The sequence below is a fragment of the Lolium perenne genome, chromosome 7 (assembly GCF_019359855.2).
Source record: "Lolium perenne isolate Kyuss_39 chromosome 7, Kyuss_2.0, whole genome shotgun sequence".
NCBI classification, from domain to species: Eukaryota; Viridiplantae; Streptophyta; class Magnoliopsida; order Poales; family Poaceae; genus Lolium; species Lolium perenne.
Genome location: NC_067250.2, coordinates 242,805,554 through 242,823,873, shown reverse-complemented (window position 1 = coordinate 242,823,873; position 18,320 = coordinate 242,805,554).

Genomic DNA, 18,320 nt, shown 5'->3' with positions numbered 1-18,320 from the left:
GTTAAATACGGCTTCAGAGATAGGAAAGCGTACGTGTTGTGTACGTGTCCTAGTTGTATTGTATACCTGCTGATGTATATATAATGATCACCGTGGGGGGCTTTGCACCCACAAAACCCTAAACTACTCGTTCTAACTTGGTATCAGAGCGAGCAGGCCGCCGCCGCAAAACCCTAGTCGGCGCCGCCGCCTCGAGCTCCCTTTGGCCGCTGCCGTTCTTCGCAGCCGCCGCCGCCGAGATGTCATCCTCCTCGGCGCTCCAGCTCTCCACGATCCTCGGGCCGACCGTGTCTGCCCCCAACCCCATCACCACCGCGATCGCCGTCCCCACGCCCCAAGTCATCCTCGACCGGAGCAATTTTATGCTCTGGCGGTCCCTCACCGTGCCGAACTTCGCCGGTGCTGGGCTCCACGGCCACCTCGACGGCACTGCGGCGCCGCCAGAGAAGACGATCACCCAGGGCACGGGTGATGCGGCCACCTCCGTCACCAACCCTGAGTACGCCACGTGGTGGACGCGTGATCAGCGCGTGCTCGGGCTGCTTCTCGGCTCCATCGGGCCGGACATCGCCCAGCAGATGATCGGCAAGTCTACGGCAGCCTCGGTGTGGGCTGCTATCCACACCATGTTTGGTGCTCAAACTCGTGCCAATGTCAGGCACATCCGGCGGCAGTTTCAGGCCCTCCGGAGAACCGACTCTGCCGGCGTCTACATGGACCAGGTGAAGGTCCTCGCCGATCAGATGGCCGCTGCTGGGGCCAAACTCTCCGATGAGGAGATCATCGATCAGATGCTCACCGGGCTCGGTCCTGAGTTCAATCCTATCGCTGCGTCCATGTTGCGCGACATGGAGGAGGTCTCCCTGACCTCGTTCTACTCCCACGTCCTCAGCTACGAGGGTCTGCGTGCGCAGCAATCCCAGGCCCCTGACGAATGGGTCACGTCGGCAAACGCCGCCTCGCGGTTCGGCTCCTACAACAACCCTAGCCAGCCGCGCTCCTATTACCCGCCATCCAACCAAGGCACCGGCGGACGCCCTCCCGCTCCATACACAGAGCAAGGACAGGGCAGCGGTTCTCGCCCAAACTCTGGAGGAGGAGGAGGAGATCGCCGTCAATATGACGGCTCCAACCGCACTGGTGGTAACGACTCCCGCAACAACGACTACAACCGCAACGGCGACAACGGTCGCAACGACAATGGTCGCGGGAAGAACCGTCCCCGCTGCCAGATCTGCTACTACTGGGGACACGAGGCGCGGGAGTGCAGGAACCGTTTCAACCCGGAGTTCCAGCCGCGTTCCGCCAACGCTGCATCAACCAGCTCCAGCGACGTTCCTCCTCCATGGCTGATGGACTCGGGGGCGACCGAGCATCTCACCAGCCAGCTTGAGCGCCTCCAAGTTCATGATCGCTACGATGGAAAGGACCAGGTTCAAGTGGCCAATGGCGCAGGTTTGTCAATTTCGAACATTGGTCACTCTATTTTAGCCGGTTCTTCGCTTCGTTTACAAAATATCCTTCATGTCCCACATCTCCGCCAACACCTTCTATCTGTTTATCGTCTTGTTTGTGATAATGACGTGTTCGTTGAGTTTCACCGTCGTTTTTTCTGTGTCAAGGACAAGGCCACGAAGCGAATTCTTCTTCACGGTAGAAGCCATGGCGGTCTATACCCAATCCCTTTTAGCCGGGCTTCATCCTCCTCCCGTCAAGCTCTCTCCGCTGGCAAAGCTAGTTTGGCGCACTGGCATCGGCGCCTCGGTCATCCTACGAATAAAATAGTTCAGTCAATTGTTAGCAAAAACAATATTTCCCGTTCTCTTGAGTCAGACAATGTCTTAGTTTGTGATGCTTGTCAGCGTGGTAAAAGTCGTCAGTTGTCATATACTGCTTCACATCGTGTGTCCACTATGCCTCTTGATTTAATTCACTCCGATGCTTGGGGTCCTGCAATTTCCTCCTCTGCAGCAGCCCCCGGGTTTTGAAGATTCTCAGTTTCCCTCGCATGTTTGCAAGCTTCAACATGGTATTTATGGTTTGAAACAGTCTCCCCGGGCCTGGTATTCTCGTCTCAGTGAGCGACTTCTACAGCTTGGTTTTAAGGCTTCCAAGGCTGATACTTCCTTGTTCGTGTTCACTCAAGGCGGTGTTCAGCTGTATATGCTTGTGTATGTTGACGACATAGTTATTGCCGGATCTTCTCTTGTCGCAATTGATCGTCTGGTGGCTGCCTTGTCTGCCAGTTTTCCTATCAAGGACCTTGGTGCTTTGGACTTTTTTCTTGGATTAGAAGCCTCCTGCAATTCAGGGGGAATGAGTCTCACACAACGCAAGTATGCGTTAGATCTTTTACATCGGGTTAACATGGAGAATTGCAACTCTGCTTCTACTCCGCTGGCCACCGGTGAGAAGCTTTCTCGTGATAGTGGACATGTACTTGGCACTAACGATGCGACCCGATATCGTAGTGTTGTGGGGGGACTTCAGTATTTGACCCTCACTCGGCCGGATATTTCTTTTGCCGTTAACAAGGTGTGTCAGTTTCTCTCACAACCTACGGAGGTACATTGGGAAGCTGTGAAGCGCATCTTGAGATATGTGAAGGGTACGATCAACACTGGCTTGCAGTTTCGAAGATCCCCTTCTACTGGCATTAGCGTTTTTACTGATGCTGATTGGGCTGGTTATGTTGATGATCGACGGTCCACAGGAGGTTTTGCCATCTTTGTAGGTCCGAACTTGATTTCTTGGAGTTCGAAGAAGCAGCCTACTGTCTCAAGATCTAGTACTGAGGCAGAATACAAAGCATTGGCAAATGGCACTGCTGAAGCCATGTGGGTAGAGTCATTGCTCAAGGAACTTGGTGTTAAGCAGCAGCGTTCTCCTATTTTGTGGTGTGATAATCTTGGGGCCACATACCTGACAGCAAACCCAGTATTTCATGCTCGCACAAAGCATATCGAAATTGATTTTCACTTTGTGCGTGAACGAGTAGCAGCTGGTGCTCTTCAAGTCAGGTTTATTTCCTCCGGTGATCAATTAGCTGATGTGTTTACTAAGCCAGCAACTCAGCAGATGTTAAGCCGTTTTAAAACCAATCTAAACTTATTTTGTACAAGTTCAGATTGAGGGGGAGTGTTAAATACGGCTTCAGATATAGGAAAGCGTACGTGTTGTGTACGTGTCCTAGTTGTATTGTATACCTGCTGATGTATATATAATGATCACCGTGGGGGGCTTTGCACCCACAAAACCCTAAACTACTCGTTCTAACTTAAAGAAATGACAGAAACACTATCATAGAGTGATTCTTCATCCTTCCATTCTAAAAACTCAAGTTTCTGCAGAATAAGAAAGAACATTAATGTAGGACATTTTTGTATATATAAAAATAATCAAGGAATTCTTTGTACATGTACATATGCCATGCAACATATATTCTCTTTGAAAATCCACTACGAGCATAAACAAAATATATGATGGAACCACTTGTTTTCCAAAATAAAGACGGACAATAGTTCAAGTGTTCAAGTATGTCTTTATCTCTCATAATATTTGTAGCAACTAGCAAGTATGCTACTAAGTCCCGTGTGCTCCCGTTGCATCCGCACACATCTTTTGTTATTGCTATTATGGCCACCTAAAATGATGGTTGTGGGTGTTGACCTAATCGCTCTCCTGTCGCCCCCTCCAGGCGACGGGCGAGCGCAACCCTAGCCTCCCGCCGCCACCTCCCCACTTCCTCTGCCCGCCCCCTCGTCGCCTCCCGAGGCCGCCGCCGGCTAAGCCGTGCGCCGCCAAGGACGGGGGCGGCGAGGATCTATGCCTCTCGGGCCCCCCGCATGGCTGTCTCGGAGGGAAGCCTCCATGCCGGCCCCGGAGGTCGCCGTCGTCCGCGCTGGTCCCGCGCGTGGCCCGCCGCCGTCCTGCTCGCCGCCGTCCTCATCGCGTCTGCGTCGTCCACGCCGCGCCGTCTCTGCGCGCCGGCCCTGCCGGCGGGATCCCGGCCGGCTTCGGCCTTCGCTGCACGGCAGCTCGTTGTCCGGCCACGGCGCGGCCCCTGCTGCTTGGGATGGCCGCGATTTCCGCCAGGCATGGCGCTGCCTAGTGCGCCGCCGGCGCTCGCGCGCGGGGCTCTGTTGGTGTGGTGACCCGGCATACCACTGCATGGTGTATTATGCAAGTCTGATATAACACCAATGAAACACCGTTCCACTAGTATTATATCGCTCAGAGTGGTACAACAGAAACACATGCGGGTCCAAGGTATGTCTATAGAATTACAACACCGACTCTGCTACATAAGATCAGCATAGCCTCCTAGTTTACAATGAGGTAAAACTACAAATAACTCCAGAAGAACGACTCGTAGTCTAATCTTATCACTAACTCTATTTGTAAAGTATTTAACTAGCTACAGAGGCTAAGAATAGATTCTAGCTAATTAGGAGCTAGGTTTAGGAAGCTGGTTCCCTTCTATGGCTAAACTAGGTTTTCTCCTTGATGGATGTGGTATCTGGCTCCTCTGACAGGGTCCTGTATCTTGAAGTAGTTGTTGACTCCTCGTTCTTCGAGTTGCACTGTGGATCCTCCTTCGATGCCTCCATATCTAAGCAGGGGATTTAAGAGTGGGATGAGTACGAGCGTACTCAACAAGTTCATTATAGGAAAGAGGTGTTTAATGCACTAGCTACGGCATTAGACCAGAAAGTCTAATACCAATGCAAGTTTTCATAACCATTTCTTCAAAAGGTTGCTTTTATTCAGAAGAACTATGTCCGTCAGCCTTCACCGGTTTACTAGAACTTCATGGAGCTCCTTTCCGGCCGCGTTCGCAGTTCCATATCCTGGAACAGGGAGTGACAGGTCACAGTTCTTTACACTCTGCAGAGGTGTGTTGCTTTACCCATAAGAGATCTTAACCTTGGTGCCAACCGAGTCTATAGTTCTCGTCCACACTTCCTTTGGTGTGAGGCCCGGTATAAGGTCATAGCCAATCATATTTCTCCGCTACCTCATACACCCACCCGTTGATGCAAACTCCGACCCTGGGTCCTCGCCGGTGCTCTTATACCAATTAAGGACGGCCCCCGACCACGACAACAGTTCAGGTCTCTACCATGAACTCCTTCGCCGGCAGCTGCAACCCATCATAGACCGCAATTACCGTGGGGACTTCATCGGGACCCCCACCCTACCACTTGTCCTCTCTTGGATCAAGGGTACCACTTGTCCTCTCTTGGATCAAGGGTCTACGGTAAAGCGCATCCGTTGATGTACAAGAGGTGGAAATACAATTGACTATTCCGTCCCACTCCAGATCTTATGGTTAACACGGGTATTACGGCACAAGAATCACTGGCGACATTTGTTGTTTAATCCTAGATGGATATAAACCCTTGCAATGGAACCTCCACCATATCAACACAATCCATGGTTCCATTGCCCACCACATAGTCATATTCATAGTTATGAAAGTAGTGGTTTTGGTTTTTATGCAATAGTGATAACCATAGTACTTTGCAAGTAATTTGATAGAAATACTCAAATGACATGAGCAAGTGATGAACTTGCCTTTCTTGGCTGCAAGATTATGCAGACAAGGTCTTCGATACGCAATAACTCCAAATTCTGAAATAGCATCATCGTCCGGTAAGGACGATGTTTAAAAGATTGGCAAGGATGCAATAATGCATAAGTATGAGATGCAATCGCTCTAAGCGTGACCTAACCCCGATGATTTAGGATTAGTGAGTTGAAATGATTTGTTTAGGGTGTGTTGCACTTTTAGAGTGGTTCTCATACAAAGTTCTTATTCAAGTGTGGTTACATGGTATCATAAACAGGTGCTGCAATGTATCATAATAATAACATTAATAGCACACAACAATAACATTGAGTATAAACCTAATATGTAATGAATGGTGGTTGGTTTTAGCACTATATGGCATGGTTAATGGTTAATTATCATATACTTCAAAAGAATAACTTTTGAAGAACATGTTCTTTAATAAAGAACAAGTATGATAATTAGGGTTGTGGGGTTCTAGGGTTTACTATGGTTTTCCACTAGTTTATAGGGTAAGGATTAGATGGATCCCAACATAGTTGGATTCATCAATAGCTACAACTTGTAGGGTTAAGCCTAAGCATCTTAAGCAATTTATTATAAGTAGTTGCTATCAAGTTGGTATATCTTGTTAATGATGGCTGGCTAGGGTTTATAGATCTTATTAGGTATAGTGGATGACTATTCTATATTTTCTTCAAAGGAATAACTTTTGAAGAACATACTTCTTAACTAATAAGAAGTATCTCAATTTGAATTGGGTGGTTTAGGGTTTGCTATTGGATCTACTAAGTAAGGAATAGTTAGTTCCTATATAGGATGATGCATAATTCTTTAGTGCTTGCAGGGTTTAGTGGAGCATGATTAATGGTGCAGAGTATTAGGCATGGTTGCTATTAGAGTTCATCACAATGATGTGATTCTAAGCATGGATAAATAAGGATGATGGTTTTGGTAATAAGAGCTAGGGTTTAGTCTTGGTTAATCCTACTTGATCAACCTGGTTGGATAGGTATACATACATGGAATACTAAATTATTGATAATAGGGCTCCTACATTTCATGTGGCATGGCAAGTATTTAATTGTTAATTATGGTTCTATGAATCAAAAGCAAAGTATCATGATCACATTTTCTAACCCAGGGTTTAGGTTTTAGAAACAATTTAGGTTTCTCATATAATACTAGAGTTAGGGTTTTAGGTTTTCACATGAAATGATAAGATCATGGCTTTAGCTGATATGGAAGTAGGGTTTCCTATTTGTGATGCATTTCTTAAGGAAATAACTTGATAATCAAATTTAAGTTACTAATAACTTTGGATTAATGAAGTAATGATGTATTAAGTATTTTATTAATTTCTTGATGGAAAAAATAGAAACAAGAAAATTATATTTTTAGTATTCAAGTCTTAACAATTCAAGATTGAAAATTGGTCTTCTGAAATCTAGAGGAAAGATTCATATTATTATTTAAACTTTACAGTATTTGTTGCTGGTTTTGTTTTGTTTATAATTTTCTTCTTGTTCAGAAGTTATTTCTATTTGATTTTTTTATGTTACTTTATTTATTTAAAGAATTGTTCTAAAAAAAAATGGCTAAATAACTAGAGCCCAACTGGTCCAACCGGGCCAAGTTGGTCTGGCCCAAATGGCCAGCTCGGTCGGTCGGGCTCGGGTCAAATTCGACCCGACCCATCCCCTCTCCTCCATGCTCTCCTCGTCCTCTCTCGCTCACGCCTCACGCGCACGCATACTCCCGAGCTCCTCATGTCCTGGCTGCGCCGCCGTTCTCTCCTGGCCGCCTCCGGCCCTCTCCAGCGCCGGCGTGATGGGGCTTTGCTCCGCCTTGCTGCTCTCTACCGCCTCCTCCCGGTCGATTAGATCCTCGAGGTCTTAATCACCCGTCCCCAACCCCGGAACCCTACCTTCTGCTGGCTGATTTGGCCATCGCCGGCCTTGTCTGGTGCTGCCTAACGCCGCCGCTGCTCCGCCCTTCTCTCCTCTGGCCTCGGCCCCTCGCAATGTCGATTGATTTGGTTTTTCCCGGCCGAGTTTGCTCGCCCACGACTCCGAGAACCCTCGCGGTGACCGGTCGATTTGACCGCCTCCGGTCGCTCCTGTCCTCGCCGCCGGTCAACACGAGTCCCCCACGAACTCCTCCGCCAACACTCTCCGCCATGACGCCGTTCTGCGCCCGCACACAGCTCGGTGGCTAACCCTAGCTTTGTTGGAGATATGCCCAAGAGGCAATAATAAAATGGTTATTATAATATCTTTGAGTTTATGATAATGTTTACATACCATGCTATAATTGTATTAACCGAAACATTGATACATGTGTGTTATGTGAACAACAAGGAGTCCCTAGTAAGCCTCTTGTATAACTAGCTTGTTGATTAATAGATGATCATCGTTTCATGATCATGAACATTGGATGTTATTAATAACAAGGTTATGTCATTATGTGAATGATATAATGGACACACCCAATTAAGCGTAGCATAAGATCACGTCATTAAGTTATTTGCTATAAGCTTTTGATACATAGTTACCTAGTCCTTATGACCATGAGATCATATAAATCACTTATACCGGAAAGGTACTTTGATTACATCAAACACCACTGCGTAAATGGGTGGTTATAAAGGTGGGATTAAGTATCCGGAAAGTATGAGTTGAGGCATATGGATCAACAGTGGGATTTGTCCATCCCGATGACGGATAGATATACTCTGGGCCCTCTCGGTGGAATGTCGTCTAATGTCTTGCAAGCATATGAATAAGTTCATAAGAGACCACATGCCACGGTACGAGTAAAGAGTACTTGTCAGGAGACGAGGTTGAACAAGGTATAGAGTGATACCGATGATCAAACCTCGGACAAGTAAAATATCGCGTGACAAAGGGAATTGGTACCGTATGTATATGGTTCATTCGATCACTTAGTTCATCGTTGAATATGTAGGAGTCATTACGGATCTCCAGATCCCGCTGATGATTATTGATCGGAGAGGCGTCTCGGTCATGTCTGCACATTCTCGAACCGTAGGGTGACACACTTAAGGTTGCGGTGTTGCTAGGGTAGTTTCGGGATTAAAGAAATAGTTTTTGAGAGTTACGGAATTGTTCCGGGAAGAGTATTAATAATTTATTAATTAATTGAATTACTAATTATTAATATATATTTATTTAGTAGAAATAAATATGAGACTAAAAGTAGTCTATAAGTAGTTTTGTTAATGGGCCAATTAAGTAGCTCATATAGACAGACTATTAAAGAAAAGAGGCAAAAGAAAAGCAAAAGAAAAAAAAAAGAGAAGGGCACGACCTGGCCAGTTGGGCCGATCGGCCGGCCACGCACACGCCCAATGTAGGGAAGTGCTCAAGCAGCAAGCCATGAGATGGCAAGTGCAGCACTCGTGTATGGCAAGGAAAGGGCAAGGCCCGGCCACACGCAAGGAAAGGCAGAGTGTTTTGCCTGTGCACGCCAAGGAAAGGAATCGGCCCTGTGCTGTTTGTGCATGTAAGGAAAGGAAACTGTTTTTGCCTTGCAAATTACAGATTGGATCGATCCGATCGATCGTTTTGACGTGGCTTACACGCTGAAAAGTCTACCGCCTTACACGCCTATAAAAGGAGCACGTGGCCGGCGCAAACAATCAGATTTTTGTTCCGCGGTCGTTTGCTCCGTTTGCTCCACCTTTTGCCTAGTTTCTTCCACCCAACGCGTACAGGCGAAGCCCTGTTCGCGCAAACTCTCCACCACCACCACGCCGTCGTGCTGCTGGACTAGATCCTATCTACCACATCTCCCCGCTTGCTGGAACAAGGAGGAGGTGTCTTCATCGAGCTGTACGTGTGACCGAGTACGGAGGTGCTGCCCGACTGTGGCACCGTCAAGATCTTCTACGCGCTTTTGCAAGCGGCAAGTGATCGACTACATCCACAACGAGATCTAATCTCGTAGGCTTTGGAAATCTTCAAGGGTTAGTCTCGTGATCCCCTCGTTGCTACCATCTTCTAGATTGCATCTTGGCTTGGATTGCGTTCTCGCGGTAGGAAATTTTTTGTTTTCTATGCAACGTATCCCTACAGTGGTATCAGAGCCGTGTCTATGCATAGATGCTTGCACGAGTAGAACACAATGGTTTGTGGGTGTTGATGCTTATGTTATCTTTAGTTTGAGTACTTTGCATCTTTGTGGCATAGTGGGATGAAGCGGCTCGGGCTAACTTTACATGACCGCGTTTATGAGATTTGCTCCACGCTCGACATGCAACTTGTATTGCATAAGTGGCTTTGCGGGTGTCTGTCTCTCCTACTATAGTGAAGATTCAATTTACTCTTCTATTGACAACACTAGTATCACCGTTGTGGTTCATGTTCGTAGGTAGATTAGATCTCTATCGAAAACCCTAAACCACGTAAAATATGCAAACCAAATTAGAGACGTCTAACTTGTTTTTGCAGGGTTTGGTGATGTGATATGGCCATAATGTGATGATGGATATGTATGAGATGATCATTATTGTATTGTGGCAACCGGCAGGAGCCTTATGGTTGTCTTTAAATTTCATGTTGAGTAGTTTTTCAAAGTAGTTGTAATAGTTGCTACATGAGGTGAACAACCATGAAGACGGCGCCATGAACCTTGACGCTACGCCGACGATGATGGAGATCATGCCCGAAGATGATGGAGATCATGTCCGTGCTTTGAAGATGAAGATCAAAGGCACAAAGACAAAAGGGCCATATCATATCACATATGAATTGCATGTGATGTTAATCCTTTATGCATCTTATTTTGCTTAGATCGCGACGGTAGCATTATAAGATGATCCCTCACATTAATATCAAGATAATAAAGTGTTCTCCCCTCGTATGCACCGTTGCAACAGTTCGTCGTTTCGAAGCATCTCGTGATGATCGGATGTGATAGACTCAACGTTCACAAACAACGGGTGTAAGCCATGTTGCACACGCGGAATACTTGGGTTTGCTTGACGAGCCTAGCATGTACAGACATGGCCTCGGAACAACGGAAACCGAAAGGTTGAACACGAATCATATGGATGATATGATCAACATGTTGATGTTCACCATTGAAGCTACATCATCTCACGTGATGATCGGTTTTGGTGTAGTAGATTTGGATCGTGTACCACTTAACAACTATGAGGGATGTTGTATTAAGTAGGAGTTCATTAGTAATTAGATTAAAACATGAACTAATTATCATAAACATAGTCTAAGTAGTATTTTGAATTAATTTTGTAGTATTGGCATTCATTTCCTACCATGCGCTAGTCTTATAATTGAGATAGAAATACTGTTAATATCTGATAAGAAACTTTACGGACTGGTACCGTATTGTTAAAGAATCAAGAAATAATTAAGTCCTATTTCAAACTTTTAGTAAACCTCACATTGTTGATTCAAAGAGCTATGGTTTCAGTTAGTACCTAAAGTTATCTTGCCTCCGTGAAACTTGAAGTTCAAATCTGTTTGAAAAGTAAGGAGCTGAAAATTTAGATTTCAGAAATAATCAAGGTATGAGATATATGAGATATCTAAGACCTTATTGCAAGATGATAGAATATAAATTTGGTGAGACTACATAAACTCATAAGTTTTATGGGAATGTATGAAGGTTGAAGACGCCAGGCGTCACAATCCTCCAACTATTGGGGCACTAATAATATTCGCATATCCATGAAGTTATCATCCTTAGTATGCACCGTTTCTAAGACTCGTCGTTTCGAAGCATCACGTGATGATCGGGTGTGATAGATTCTACATGTGCATACAACGGGTGCAAGCCAGATTTGCACATGCGAATACCAAGGTTAAACTTTATGAGCCTAGCATGTACAGACATGGTCTCAGAAAGTCATCATGATACAATGGATAAAATTATGAGTGAAATTGTTCATCATATTACAAAGTTACTAATAGTGAAATCTGAAACACTTGTCATATGATGATCAACTTCAAAGTAAGAACCTCAAGGTTATTGGTATTTGACCAACAAACCTAGAAGTTATTGAAGGAGAAATGTTTTCTGAATAATGAGGAAAGCTAAAAGAGAAATTACAAAAGATATTTTGGCAAAAAGAAAAGAAAAGACTAGAAGGTCTAGCTCAGGTGTATATAAATGATATACATATTATGGTTGTATTCCTAGTTAAGTCACACTATGAAATTCTTGGGTATTAGTACTATATTGGTTGGTATGAAGTGTCATACAAAACAACACAATACAAGAATACAATGGCCTAAGTGACTGACAAGGAATATGATAGGAATGCACATCTGGAACAAAATAAAGTATTATTATGTTCGTCGTTGGCATTCTATCTAGCCCTTAGAATTTATAATAAAGAACTTAATAATTGTTATTTTGGTCTGGTCAAATGAAAACAATAAGTTGTTCAAATTATGACATTACTCCATGTACGATGGATAAGTTATTATAAATCTTAATGGTGAAACACACATACATAACACTGACGCTAAAATGCCATAAGGCAAATGATTTGAATTCCACTTATTTGTGGAACCGCCATTTAGGTCATGTTAGAAAGGAACGCATGAAGGAACTCCATGCAAATGGATTTTTGGAGTCATTTGATTTTTGAATCGCTTGGCGCTTGCAAAATCTTTTCTAAAAAGTAATGACTGAAATACCGTTCATAGGCCAAGAGTTGAATGGGCAACTAACTTAGTGAAAACATACATAATGATATATGTGGTTCACTGGGCATAGTTGTGTGCGGGAGATTCTTCTACTTCATGAAAACTTTCAACAATGAATTGAGTATATATGTGGATATATTCAATAAGGAAGAAGTTTGAAACATTTGAATGGATTCAAATAAATTTCAGCATGAAGTGGAAATCATCGTAATAGAAAAGTCAAATATCTATGATTGGATCATGGTGAAAATATTTGAATTACGAGTTTTAGCAAACATCTAAGAGAGTCATGAAATTTTTCTACTACTCACATTTCTTGAAGTATCATAATGATGATATAGTATCCGAGAGATGTATCCAAACCTTGTTGGATTAATGATGAGATAAAATATTATGACGCCATTATATTTTTGTGGATTATGCTTTAGTGACTACCGCTTTTACACTGAATAGAGCATCATCATGATCCGTAGAAATGACACCATACGAGTTATGGCATGGGTATGAACCCTAATAGTCCTTTCTTAAATTTTGGTATGCATAGCATAAGTAAATAAGTTTACAACCAAAATCGGATGAATGTCTTTGTTGGTTATCCCAGAGAATTGATTGGGAATTCTTCCCACTATGGAGACAAAGACAAAAGTGTTTGTCAATGTTTCTTATTTCCAAGAAATTATTTCTAGCGAAATTTTTGAGTGGGAGGACAATAGAACTTGATAAAGTTTATGAACCTGAGCATAATGATCAGAGTAGCGCAGCATCGGAATTGGTTCCGGAAGCGACCACGACGATCATGGCTCCCATGACTACAAAGTGTTTTAGCCATGGAGATCGAAGTACATATTGAACCTTGTAGGTATGGTTTACTTTGTGATCAAATAAATGATTTGTGGACAAAGGATTGATTTTGAACAACGATAAACCAACTACAAACAAAGAAGTTATGATGGGCCCTGACTCCGTTAAAATGGCTATACGCCATGAAATCCAAGATAGATAAATACTTTTTGAAAGTAAAAAGATCTATAAAATTGATGGACTTGGATGAAATATCCTTGAAGAAGCTAGACTTGTCGAAAAATTGTTTACGACAAAGTTCAAAGAGTTGACTACGATAAGATTAGATCTTCCGTAGCAATGCTTATAGTCTATGTGGATTATTCTAGTAATCACTACATATTTCTTTTATGAGATATGCTAGTAGGATGGCATAATACACTACTTAACAGACGTGTGTATTAAAGGTGTATACAAGATACAACCAATTGTTTTGCTAGTCCGTGGAATACTAGATAGGTATACAAACTTCAATTGGATAAAGTGAGTATCACGGAGTTGGAATCTTCACCAGATGAAATAGTCAAAGAGTTATTTGATTTCATCAGAAACGATGAAGAGGCTTGCATTTGCAAGAAATTAAGTGGGAGCACTGAGACATATTTATAATACTTTATGTAGATAACATATAGCTGGTTATAAATGATGTAATACTTGATTAAAAAAGGTTTCGTTGAGAAATTAACTTCAATGAAAGGATATGGACTGAAACAAATTTAGTGTCAAGATCTATGAAGATAGATTGAAACACATAATAAGTTTAAGTCAAAGTACATAGAATGGATATTGAAGTAGTTCAATATAGAAATATTAAGAAAATGTTCTTGTCATGTGAAGGTTTAACAAGACTTGAGTGTATCTAACACTCGATGAGTAAAAACACATGAGTGATTTTAGATCATGAATAATATGTACATAATCAGATATCTTGTGCTCTAAAAGGTTAGGAGCATATACCAGAATGATTCATGTGATGATCATTGAAAAACAGTAAGAATATTCTTGAGTACTTAAGAAGAACCAAGAATATATATATATATAGTTTTTGTATGAAGAAATGACAAACAAATCGCTGTAAAGTGTTGCACCAATATTTGTTTTGTCACATATGAAAATAAAATTCAATTTCAAATTAGACTAAGTGTTGTTTAAAAGGTAGCACAATGAGCTAGAAGTTGTCTATGCTAGATTTAGAAGAGTTCTAAATATTGTGACGGATTCTACAAAAGAAGGCAGAGTATGTCATTGTTTTGACAATGACAAAGGATGTTAAGTCAAGAGGTTCTTTTAGAACTTGGTGTAGTTCCGACAGAGTCAGAACTTTGAAGCTATATTGTGTGTGACAATATTAGTGACATATTTCAGACCGCGGAATTAAGGTTCCATCAGAAGACAAAACATATTTAATGCCAACTCATTTGGAAATGAGTGATGCGTTGAGACGCAAATGAATTACAAAATACATACGGTTCTGAGCATGTCAAATCCGTTGACTAAAACCTCTCCCGTGAGCAAAACATGATAAAGCACCGGAAGGCCAAGGTGTTATATCATTACAAATATAAACTAGATTATTGACTCTAGTGCAAGTGGGAGACTGTTGGAGATATGCCCAAGAGGCAATAATAAAATAGTTATTATAATATCTTTGAGTTTATGATAATGTTTACATACCATGCTATAATTGTATTAACCGAAACATTGATACATGTGTGTTATGTGAACAACAAGGAGTCCCTAGTAAGCCTCTTGTATAACTAGCTTGTTGATTAATAGATGATCATCGTTTCATGATCATGAACATTGGATGTTATTAATAACAAGGTTATGTCATTATGTGAATGATATAATGGACACACCCAATTAAGCGTAGCATAAGATCACGTCATTAAGTTATTTGCTATAAGCTTTTGATACATAGTTACCTAGTCCTTATGACCATGAGATCATATAAATCACTTATACCGGAAAGGTACTTTGATTACATCAAACACCACTGCGTAAATGGGTGGTTATAAAGGTGGGATTAAGTATCCGGAAAGTATGAGTTGAGGCATATGGATCAACAGTGGGATTTGTCCATCCCGATGATGGATAGATATACTCTGGGCCCTCTCGGTGGAATGTCGTCTAATGTCTTGCAAGCATATGAATAAGTTCATAAGAGACCACATGCCACGGTACGAGTAAAGAGTACTTGTCAGGAGACGAGGTTGAACAAGGTATAGAGTGATACCGATGATCAAACCTCGGACAAGTAAAATATCGCGTGACAAAGGGAATTGGTACCGTATGTATATGGTTCATTCGATCACTTAGTTCATCGTTGAATATGTAGGAGTCATTACGGATCTCCAGATCCCGCTGATGATTATTGATCGGAGAGGCGTCTCGGTCATGTCTGCACATTCTCGAACCGTAGGGTGACACACTTAAGGTTGCGATGTTGCTAGGGTAGTTTCGGGATTAAAGAAATAGTTTTTGAGAGTTACGGAATTGTTCCGGGAAGAGTATTAATAATTTATTAATTAATTGAATTACTAATTATTAATATATATTTATTTAGTAGAAATAAATATGAGACTAAAAGTAGTCTATAAGTAGTTTTGTTAATGGGCCAATTAAGTAGCTCATATAGACAGACTATTAAAGAAAAGAGGCAAAAGAAAAGCAAAAGAAAAAAAAAAGAGAAGGGCACGACCTGGCCAGTTGGGCCGATCGGCCGGCCACGCACACGCCCAATGTAGGGAAGTGCTCAAGCAGCAAGCCATGAGATGGCAAGTGCAGCACTCGTGTATGGCAAGGAAAGGGCAAGGCCCGGCCACACGCAAGGAAAGGCAGAGTGTTTTGCCTGTGCACGCCAAGGAAAGGAATCGGCCCTGTGCTGTTTGTGCATGTAAGGAAAGGAAACTGTTTTTGCCTTGCAAATTACAGATTGGATCGATCCGATCGATCGTTTTGACGTGGCTTACACGCTGAAAAGTCTACCGCCTTACACGCCTATAAAAGGAGCACGTGGCCGGCGCAAACAATCAGATTTTTGTTCCGCGGTCGTTTGCTCCGTTTGCTCCACCTTTTGCCTAGTTTCTTCCACCCAACGCGTACAGGCGAAGCCCTGTTCGCGCAAACTCTCCACCACCACCACGCCGTCGTGCTGCTGGACTAGATCCTATCTACCACATCTCCCCGCTTGCTGGAACAAGGAGGAGGTGTCTTCATCGAGCTGTACGTGTGACCGAGTACGGAGGTGCTGCCCGACTGTGGCACCGTCAAGATCTTCTACGCGCTTTTGCAAGCGGCAAGTGATCGACTACATCCACAACGAGATCTAATCTCGTAGGCTTTGGAAATCTTCAAGGGTTAGTCTCATGATCCTCTCGTTGCTACCATCTTCTAGATTGCATCTTGGCTTGGATTGCGTTCTCGCGGTAGGAAATTTTTTGTTTTCTATGCAACGTATCCCTACAAGCTTCACCTCCGGCTAGCCCGGCCATCGCCGGCCTTGCCTGTCGTCGCTGGCAGCGGCATAGCTCCGCCCTGGTGTTCTCCGTCCTCCCTACTTTCTGCCTTCCCTACACTTTCTCCCACTGCCGCTCAACCACGTCCCCCTCTCTGGCCCCTGGCTGTTGTAATCGTGGTACAGGAGATGTGGTGCTGGTAGTGGTGTGATTGACAGCGTGGTCGTGCTGGTGGTGGTTGATGTACTGGTGGGGCGGTGTGACGATGTGGTGACTACTTCCTCCTCGACGCCGGTTGGACGGTGCCGCGGACGCAACCCCGGCGTCGCCTACCTTGCTACCTCCTGTACTGCACGGTGAGCTAAACCCTTCCCCAGTCTGCCTATGATCATCTATTGTTGTGCTCATGTGCTGTAACGATATTACTTAATTCTCTATTGTCTTGATGTTGTGCTGGGGCTAAATAAATCATGCCCTGGTAGTGGAGGTAAGATTCATTGTTCTCTGTGAATTGTGGCCTGATCTAGTAATGCTTTGTCACTGCCATGTGCTATGGGTGTTGCTTTGGTTAGTGAAGCTTTGGATTCACTGATATATATGTACTAGACTTGCTATGGTGTCTCTGTTGAGATGATTAACTATTCTGGCATGTGTGTGATCTGCTGTGACTTAATACTGACGAAACTGAACCTGGATAGTTCAGTCAACTGTAATAATTCAGTTATACCCATGTGTAGCTTATTACTGAATATGGGAATGTGAGAGACATTTAGATTTGCTTGCAGATTGATGCTTTGTTTGGTGACTTGCTTATGAGCCTGTATACTTATTTTTGGTGGCTTTACTACTGGCTATATATATATTTATATATATATGATCCATTGATCTCCAGGAATTAATCCAGGAACAAGTTGATGTTTCTGGTTGCTCTCTATCTGGGATGCCCCGGGTTGGATGAGTGATTCATCCAGGCATATACACTGATGGTGTTGCTTTTACTGAAAGGATGCATTCTATATTTACTTGATGCTTGGTTAGGCAATTTGCTTGATGGCTTGCTGGGTTAGCTTGTATGCTAGCCTCTGATTGTTGCTATGGTGCTACTTGGTTGGCCTGAGTAATTTCCTGGACCCCAAGTAGAACACTGTAGATGATGAATTTATTGGTGAAAGATGTGTTGTGTAAAATCTATAAGAACAGATGCTGCTACTTGATTCTTGGGCCCTGCCTGTGATGCAAAGGCTGAGGCTCAGATTTGTATTAAGAACAGATACTATGACATAGCTCTTATTTCTCTGTGATGATCAGGCATAGCATATCTATGCAGACTGAGAGAATCACCTCTCACAATTTAAACTGATGATTTATAGTTTGAGATTTGCCAATGTTATTACTTGCAAAATCTTTCCGTGTGCCATCTGCTTAGGTTTAATCCACTCTGTGGTACCTCCTGGGAGTGTGCACAGAAGAAATATCCGTTTAGCAAGATTGGTGCTGTTGGTAGATTATGTAGAGTGATGTATTAGGCGAAGATCATAACCATGATCAGATGATGTTAAAATTCCCCAAACAAACTCCTGTTGATGCTTGAACTAATCTTCAAGCACCAATATGACTTGAAACAGATCCTTGTGATCTATGCAAATAAACATATGAACTATTTGGGTAAAGTGGGATTTAGTTCTTTGACAACCTGTTGATGTAGAGTAATTGGATCTTCTGGACTGTTGATAGGCCCTGCTTCTTGTGGAT